The 8,757-nt window shown below is 40.9% G+C and overlaps 2 long non-coding RNA genes across 3 annotated transcripts in view; one reads left to right on the plus strand and one right to left on the minus strand.

Annotated features, from left to right (window-relative positions):
* LOC122331514 overlaps window positions 1-1,984 on the minus strand; it is a 2,575-nt gene extending 591 nt beyond the window's left edge. The window contains exon 1 of the long non-coding RNA XR_006248196.1: window positions 1,948-1,984. This is a non-coding gene — a long non-coding RNA (uncharacterized LOC122331514). The remainder of the gene's footprint in view (window positions 1-1,947) is intronic.
* On the plus strand, window positions 399-1,596 carry LOC122331513. Of its 2 annotated transcripts, XR_006248195.1 has the most exons (4): window positions 399-559; window positions 627-717; window positions 792-937; window positions 1,239-1,596. It is a non-coding gene; the product is annotated as an uncharacterized LOC122331513 (long non-coding RNA). The 2 variants fall into 2 exon arrangements; XR_006248194.1 differs by lacking the exon at window positions 1,239-1,596 and having other exon boundaries at window positions 792-1,210.
* Window positions 1,985-8,757: the final 6,773 nt, after the last annotated feature.

Consider the following 8,757-nt stretch of genomic DNA (forward strand, 5'->3'; position numbering starts at 1 on the left):
GATTTCAGCCAGAATTCCCAACAACCTCAGTGTATTTTCCAGTGAGTCAGCATATTCATATAGAGGGTACAGCTCCTAATATACAGTATCATAACATGTTTTGTGTTGCGTTTGCAATCTTCGTATATTAAACCACGTTAACGGTTTCATCATATTTATTTATTCAATTTTTTGACGGGTTTAGGGGATAAAATGTACTCAAAAATGCACTTTTTTTTTTTAAATCAAAAAAGTCTGATACTTTCACTTTTACTTTTACATTATGTGGCAAGGTGGGTGACAATCTAACCTTATTTGTTCATTTGTGTGCGATTGTCACCCACAACAGCCAATGAGATTGTGCCAGTATTTAAGGCTGGAGTCATGTCACCTGGTGTGCGTCACCGCTGGGACTGCTCTTGATGGAGTGCGCATGTGCAGAGGGTGCGTGGTCTCTGTGGTATGTAGCAGTTAATGGAGGAGTGGGTATGAGGACTAAAAGTAGATCTTTTCTTCCCCTAGCGTGCAAAGTGGCTGGTTGATACTTTGTTCTGGTTACAGGCTGTCCACCTTATGTCAGGTATGTGCAGGTTCTTTTATGCGTAGTTCATGGAGCGGTGACGTTAACTGGTGTCTATTTTATTTAGCTGTGGATCCTTTCGTGTCTGTCTTTCCTGCATAATCTTTTGTGAGTTGTGAGCAGCGGTAAAACTTGTGCTTATAATAATCCGCTTTTTGGTAAGTGTGATTTTTGTTCTTATCCTTTTATATGGGAAATTTATATTTTAATAATCACTTTCTTTTATTTTCAGTGCGTTGACGTCTATCCGATGCCGCGCGTCTAGTTACGAGAATGCGGAAGTGTTTACACGGCGTTTAAAAGGACGGCGCTGCTGTTTTTCTCCTTTCTCTTTGGGACTTTCTTTTCGTTTTCTTTTTATTTATTTTCCTTTTTGTGGTATGCCCACTGTTATGTTATTAATTTTGTTTGCATCTGTTTATCGTCATCATTTAAAACTGATCAGGACGGGGTTGGTTGCACCGGTGACTTTTACCAGTGCTGTGAAAAGTGTCCTGATGCAACTTTGACTTTTGATAACCTGATTGCTGACCCTATCGCTCCAGTGAGCATTTGAACTGTTCCATCCAGTATTTGGGTCCCTTTTTTTGCTTTGAATATTTCTGTAGGTTTAATTTGATGGAAATATCTTTATTGTATTACAGATATAGTACTTTTCTCTTGTTTTGGCTTGCTCTAGGCACTGTCGGTCCCTGAGGCTGGGAGGCTAGCTAGCTTCGAGTATTGGTGGTGGTATAATCGCGTGGAGTGCAGTGCTGCTTGGATTCACCCTTCACAGAGTGTGTGTGTGTGTGTGTGTGTGTGGGATGCACGAGTGCACCATTAGGATCCTCACTTCACCTAGCCTTCCCTTGCCGTTGGAAAGCCTGTGCTGTATCTTTTTTTTTTCTTTTGTTTCTTTGAGTATTCTAAATGTCTTTATTTGTAGGAAACAGAGCTCCCTTGTTGTGACAAGGTGATATTGAATTGATACTGATTGACCTTGAGACTTTTAACTATTTATTGTGAATATCTAAAATAAAGTTCTGTACATTGTTCCCACGTCTCTCTTAGAGTTATTCTGGCCTACGAATCTGTGCTTCCTAATTTCTATTTCCCCGGTTCTTTACGGGGTGGCGTAGTCGGTTCCTTTAAATATAACAACAACTTTTGTTTTTCCACTCAGTATTGCCACAATTAGATGACTGTAGAACTACTCACACACACACACACACACACTTGTTAATAGGATTAGACTTATAATATAAACTTTTTATATTATATTTCAGACTTCTCAGTCTGAAAACGAAACAGGGTTGAGTCAGAGGACGAGTGACGCCTCTCTCTTTTGATGATGTTCTAATCGCTTTTTTACCAGTCAAAAGATACACAACAATCACATATCATACCTTATACCCCACATGAGTGAAAAAAGGTCCTTCCGCTGAGGAGGAAGAGCTTAGGGAAAGTCCCTTCGCTTCTGTTGCAGCTTTATATGAAAGCACTGGAAAAGTGGCGGGGCTCGTATAAAGACCAGGACAAGCCCGAGGGGGCGGAGCCAATGAGCTGGAGCCAGTATTACTTTCAAAATACAAGCAACTCTCACTGCATGTAGCATTTTATATGGCAATTCAGCAAAGAAAGAACCCTGAAAACAGTGATGCACATATAAAATCAGAAAGAAAAACCTCAAATCATGTACACGTCGAGCGCACAAAAGAAAACACCCAGTACTAGTGATGTGTGCCTCATAAACACACAGAAAGCGTGTGGAAAACACGGGAAGGAGGCGTCCTGAGGTTACTAACGGGGTTTGATGGACATCTAACCTAAACTCAACTAGCAGTCTTAGTGTAAAATGGGTTTTGTAAAATATTTGTTGTAATACATTATAAATATATTATAAATATGCTGTGTGCATCCATAAAGTCTAAATACATTTGAAGATAATAGATGCGCATATAGTATATAAAATACAGCTTTTCTTGTTTTCTAATTGTTGCTTAATGCCAACAAATATATATATTTAAATGCAATTCATGCAATTGCATTTCTATAAACTGCATAGGGTATAATTTCTTTAAACAGTGACATCTCCGTCCAGCTGGTCCTAACATGTATCACACAGCATGCATTGGTGCAGATCTGGACTATGTTCCTGGAAAGCATCATGAGTCTAAACCCGATCGTAAGCGGTTTTACAATCAACTTTGGGGAAACCTGATTGTTTGACAAGCGCTGTCATCTGCACAGTACTTCAAGAACATGTTTTCTTTAATTCAACACTCACGCATCCTGATGGGGAATGTGAAATGTTCAAAAAAGCACATTTTTCATGATAAAATGAGTTGTTTATTCTCGCGCCGTTACAGCTTGGTCTACAATACTCTGCACATTTTAAGAGCTATGGCTTCCACACTGAGCGTTGCTCCACATGGTTTACATCAATGGCGATCCGGGCCCGGCGGTTCAGGCTCTCCAGGAGGCCTCTGAACTCCGTCTCCGGGCACGAGGACCTGAGAGATGCTGGTGCTGCGGCTGTTTGACCCTGGTTCAGCTGGACTTGAATGTTGTAAATACGGCTGGTTGTTGCGGTTCCATGCCCTGCATATCAATCACGGACGTTACCTTCTGTGATCAGTTCTGGCGTAGCCTGGGTCCTCAGGTGCCAGTTCTGCCACTGACCGATTATGTTGCTCGCCTGAGCTCTTAGCGCATTATTAGTTTCAGCAAAACAGCTAGCGTGTGTGTTATCAACAGGAACTTCAGAAAGCGTGGTCACTCTCTTGTTATGCTTGTGTCGTCCCTCGTGCATATCAGTATTTCTTTTTCTTGTTTCTTGTTTTTGGGATGAGCTCTCGGCTGCGATGGAGGATGGGCGTAAGCGCACTCTTGGATTCAATGGGCCCGCAGTAATCATACTGTGACCCTGAGGTCAGCACCAGTTTGAATCTGGTCTGCACGACAGGGCTTGCCTTTATACGTTACACCCACCTCTGGAGAGCAGTTGTCCCAGCCGTTGGCAGTGTGGCACCAATAGTAATCATAATATTCAGAATACTGGCATTGCGTCGATGCAAGCGTGATCGTTATAAAGTCCAGTAGACCAACAGCTTTGGCTCCACAAGCCCACAGTAACTTAGTCTCCTCCTGGAGCCAGCACCAGTTGTAGTTTTTACCCTGTTTTCACCACGGACTGTCTTCTTTACACTGCTTGTTCCTCTAATCTGTGTTTTCAGAGGAGAGCAGTAATCCCATCCCTTCGCAGTGTGGCACCAATAGTAGTCTATCAATTCATCTCTTTTTCACAGTAGTCGTAGCATGGCACTCCGTAGTAAGATCCATAGTGGTTCTTGAGGTCCATCACATGCCCACAGTATCCCCAATGGATTAAATCAATTTGGCACCAGTAGTAGTCCTGTCCATGTTTCTGACAGGCGCTGTTGGCGCTACACTGCCGTCCCTGGTAATCCATGTTTTCTTGAGGTGAACAGTACATCGTATTGCATTTTCCATCTGTGTCAATAGTCTTGCACTTGTGCTCGCCACCGTGGGACTCGCAGGCTTCGATGCATAGTGTTCCCAGATGAGTGGAGAAGATTTTCCAGCAGCCCCACAGCGAACAGAAGACAAGGAGCAAAACAAGAGGTGCGTGAAGCTCCATCCTTTCTGTGCGGAGGAGAATGAAGCCAATCAGAATAGACTCGCGAAATAAAGCAGAGCAAATACAGTGTAATGATTACCAAAAAATAAATAAATCAAGCAAACGGTATTCTTCTGCCAAATAAGAGATTTGTCAGAAATGGCTGTGGTGGGAGCGGCAGCGGTTGCCCGAGCAACACACAAATGTAAACAACAGGTGTATGTTTGTAGAGTATTTTACAATGGCTTTGACTGCAGTTCAGCCAATCAGAATCAAGGACCGCAACTATCAGTTTTGTAAAAAATAATATAAATTATTACGCTCACAATTTAAAACAGGGTTCAGTTCTAAGTACTGACTATTAACTGTGACTTTTGCCTCAGTATACTCAATATACAAATTAAACTATCTTCCCAAGTCTATTCAAAAGAGTGTGATTCAAATGATACTCACCATCAAATGTTTGGTCTTTGACTCTTTTCCGGATGCGCTGTGCTTTTTATGCTGTGTTTGTCTCTCTTAAAGGACTTTGACTGCAAACATTAAATCGTGAGGACAGCAAAACCCCCAGAGACAAACCAACACTGTTTTGAGTTTATATGAGAGCCACCAACAGTAGTAACGTGTTAAAAACACTAAAGAGGTGTTAGACACCTGCTGATAACAAACCACACTCTTCAGATCTCAGGAGAAGATGAATGAACTACTCTACAAACTTTACCGACGTCACTCGTTACTAAACGGTAAAGATTTCAGCAGCATCACACTTTTGAGTTCAAACTATCTGTAGAAGTGCATGTGATAAATGAACATCAGTCCCTGTATCATTTTTCACAAGAGAATGGGAATACAGAATGGGGATTTTATTTCAAAAAAATATTTAGTTAAAGCCCCAAGTGTTACAGTAACTTAAATACAGTACCCAGCCCACACAAATCAAGTGTGAAGTAGATGCTTCTGGTTAACTGAAACTGAAAGTAAGTGAAAGTAATCTAATCAACGCAATTCAGAAGTAGTTACTTTTTGAAACATAAAAAAATGGTAGATCATTGCCTTGAAAAAGCTTAAACTAAGATGTTATGCAAATCTTGTATTTTTGTATTATTTATTGATTTGCATTTTCTTTTTAAATCCACCCTTCTGCTTGGATCAATATAATCCTGATTTTTATGTATGTATTCATTTTTTCAGTTAAAAGTTTTAAACAACACAAACACAAAACCTGGCAGGGCAACAAGAGAGCAAGCAAGAACGCCAAGAATGGAAACACATTACAAATGAGTCAAGCTTATTTCTATAGTGTTTTATACACTACTAACTGAACTGGAAATTAAGAGCTGCTTTCCTCAGGTCAGAGAGGGACTGTCCTCAACTGAGTCTGTTTCTCCCAAGGTTTTTTTTTTTTTCAGTTCTATCACGGATGGGGTTTTGGTTCCTTGCCGGTCTCCTTTGGCCTGCTTAGTCGTGGACACTTAAGTTCAAGTGAGACAAAGACCTCTCTGAACTCAATGCCTTTAGCTGAAAATGAAGTGTTTGATCTTGCCATTATACCTCCACTATGACTCTATTCTCCCATTTGGCGCTGTTCGGTGCTTTAGCACAGTCTGTAATGTTAAAAGCGCTATAAACCGTAAATAAAGACTGTGTCTGGATCCGCCATTTCGTTTCAGCACAGATTAATGCTGTAGAAGACAAACCTCTGGGAGTGAGCCGTTATAGCTGTGTGGTCTGTGAAGCTAAACTGATCCTTAACCACAAGTGTTCACGAACTTTAAAAGGGTCTAGAGGTGAGGACGCAACATTTAAAATGAATGCTAGAAGCGGAGTTGTAAAAATGACCAGAACAACGACAGAGTCCGTTTTAGGGTTTATTATACTCTACTGATAAAGTGTGAAATATTTACAAAGTGTGTGAAGGAAAAAAGAACTAAGAGAGGCGCCAAAGTAAAGAAAATAAATATAACAAAACCCCAAACTAAGTAGCCCAATATCCCTGTAAACTAACCAAGAAAAATGTGAAAAACAAACCGGAAATCTTCAGTGCGTGCGGCGCCCGTAAATAACCTACTCTCACTAGGACGAAAAACAAAAAGTACAAAAAGCGCTCACTCCTTACCTGGTGTGTCTAACATGAAATAGCTACGTGCAAAATGTGTGTGTCGCATGACCTAACCTGTTCTCTTTTCCCCAAGAGAAAGGACAGTTAATTCTAAGCAACAATGTCAACCAAGATGTTGGATCTAAATGAGTTAGACACATTAACTCACACCGGAAAACTGAAACAAATCAACTATGTCACGAAACACCTGCATACACACTCAACAATGAGCTCTGAGCTACCGAACGTAACAAGCGGCGCGCTTTTTAAACTGCCGGAAGACGTCGGGTTGGCTGCACCGGCGACTCCGGGACGATGATGGACAGCCGCATCCTCCAATCAGCAAGCGGCGTACCTGAAGAACGAAAGATAGGAGCGGAAGAGAGACAGCTCTCGGGAAGACAAACAAAAAGACCACACAAACAACCAGAACACACACGGCACGTAACAACAAGGTTCATGTCTGTCCTGGAATGATATATGATCGACGAACCCGGCTGTAGAGAAGTTGTACAGTAAAGTGCTTGGTTTCGTCTCTTTTTTGAAGATTGTACCCATTACATTGCTCCGGTGTGCCTTTTCTCCATTTGGCCCCTGGTCCCCTCAAATATTTGAGAACGCTTTTTGTTTGCCTGGCAAACATGTTTATAACATTTACCCGAAAACGAGATTTCTTTAAACAACTCGTGCAAATAAGAAATGGTCCGCAGCAGCGACTGTGAGAGAATAGTGTTATACTGAGTGTGTGTTTGAGTCCATTTGTGTGAGAGAGCTGCTACTATCAACTCAAAGAGTTGATACTCAAAGTCTGAGATCTGTGAGGAGAAATAGAAACGAGATCTTAAGGGATTGTATTTTTAACTCTCGTTTGCATGAATGCACTGTACCAGATCCCGCTTAATATTTCCCTGTGATGGAATGTAGTTTGAGGCTGGAAATAGTATATAATTCTTTGGTGTTTTTTTGTTTTGTTTTTTGCAGGTTTTATGATTGTTGCCAGTTTCTGTACATTTAATGTAAAGATTCTAATTAAGGTGTTTTATTACAACGAATGCACTTACTAGAAAATAACACTTTGTTTAAGTTCATATGGACATATACTGTGCTGCTGTACATTTATATGGACATATTGATTCTAAACTCAAAGCTGTCTTAACTTAAAAATTATTTGAAAGCCAACAAAAATCGCTTACGACCGCGCTATCCAAAATTATGTTTTGTCTTTTGTCTTTTTAAATCTCGAATGTTTAATGAGAGACTCTTGGAAGACCCTGAAGATCTATTACATTTTGATTAAAAAAGATTAATTAGTAGTTAGAGACTGCCAGCACTGTCACAGAGCATTTCGGTTCTACTACAAAGTGATCAATGCCTTCATTTTTATTTATTTTATTTTTTTCAACCTCTTAGGTTGCTCTTGAGTGGAAGTGTTAGTTGGTTTTTGTCACATTTTTTCCTTGACACAGCGGAAAAAGGTTTCTTTCTTCTCTCTGTTTAACTTTCTCTGGAAGAGTCACTTGGCCCAGATTGGCTTGATCCACCTTTCCATGAGCCTCCTGTCAACATGGGATGATTGTCATGAAACTCCTCCCAAGTTTTCAAGTGCTGCATCAGGAGGATGTTGTGAACAAACATGGCAGGATACCTGATCGCCGGAGAACAAAACTGCACATAGTGCAATGGCGTCTTGAGGAGTCTGTATATAACGATCGACTTTGTCCGGTTCCGTTCACGTAGAACCAAAGTGTCTCGAATATTTCTTACTGAAACATCTCGATGTCTTCAGTGTTGCGTAGAAAGTCTTTTGTCAGGAAGCTTTATGTATGAAGTCCATCTTTTTGATCGGAAAGCAGTACAGATCGTTTGCTCGCATCTGTATCGTGAATTGACCAACTAAAAGCTCAGTGGCCTGCATGTCCTTTTCAGGCCAAGATTGGATGAGAAAACATATTACTGCAGCATAATGAGGAAGCTTGCTATTCTGATCGGTGCTCGCCATATGTTGTCGGTGACTGAGATTTAGGTAAAGCCTTGAATTGTTGTAGCAGAACACTTTTCCCAGGAAGTGCGCACTTTAAACGCTCCATCAAGCATGTTTGCCGTGGGATTTCCAAGATTTGTCCTTAGATGAAATCGTCAACGGGGTCACTCAGAAAGTTCTTCTCTTTCATGTTTTCTGGATCGAAAGAGAGAAGGACTTCTGGCTCAGCTGTCTTGCCCCTCGAACTTGGATTGCATGAATGCCAAGACCAGGCGTGCGTAGATACTTCACAAGCAGTATTGAAATTTAGTCCAAGTGTTCTTCAGCGGCGATCACTAAGCCCAAATATTGTTTGGTGGTTATCATTAGTAGTCCATTTGTATGAATTGTGAAGTCGAAATCTTGAGTCAGTGAGGCGGATCTGATGTAGTCTGGATGTTGTTCAGGGATTCTCATTAGTATCCACAATATTCGTCAGTTTGTATAAACATAGCTGG

The sequence above is a fragment of the Puntigrus tetrazona genome, chromosome 3 (genome assembly GCF_018831695.1).
Source record: "Puntigrus tetrazona isolate hp1 chromosome 3, ASM1883169v1, whole genome shotgun sequence".
Classification (NCBI taxonomy): domain Eukaryota; kingdom Metazoa; phylum Chordata; class Actinopteri; order Cypriniformes; family Cyprinidae; genus Puntigrus; species Puntigrus tetrazona.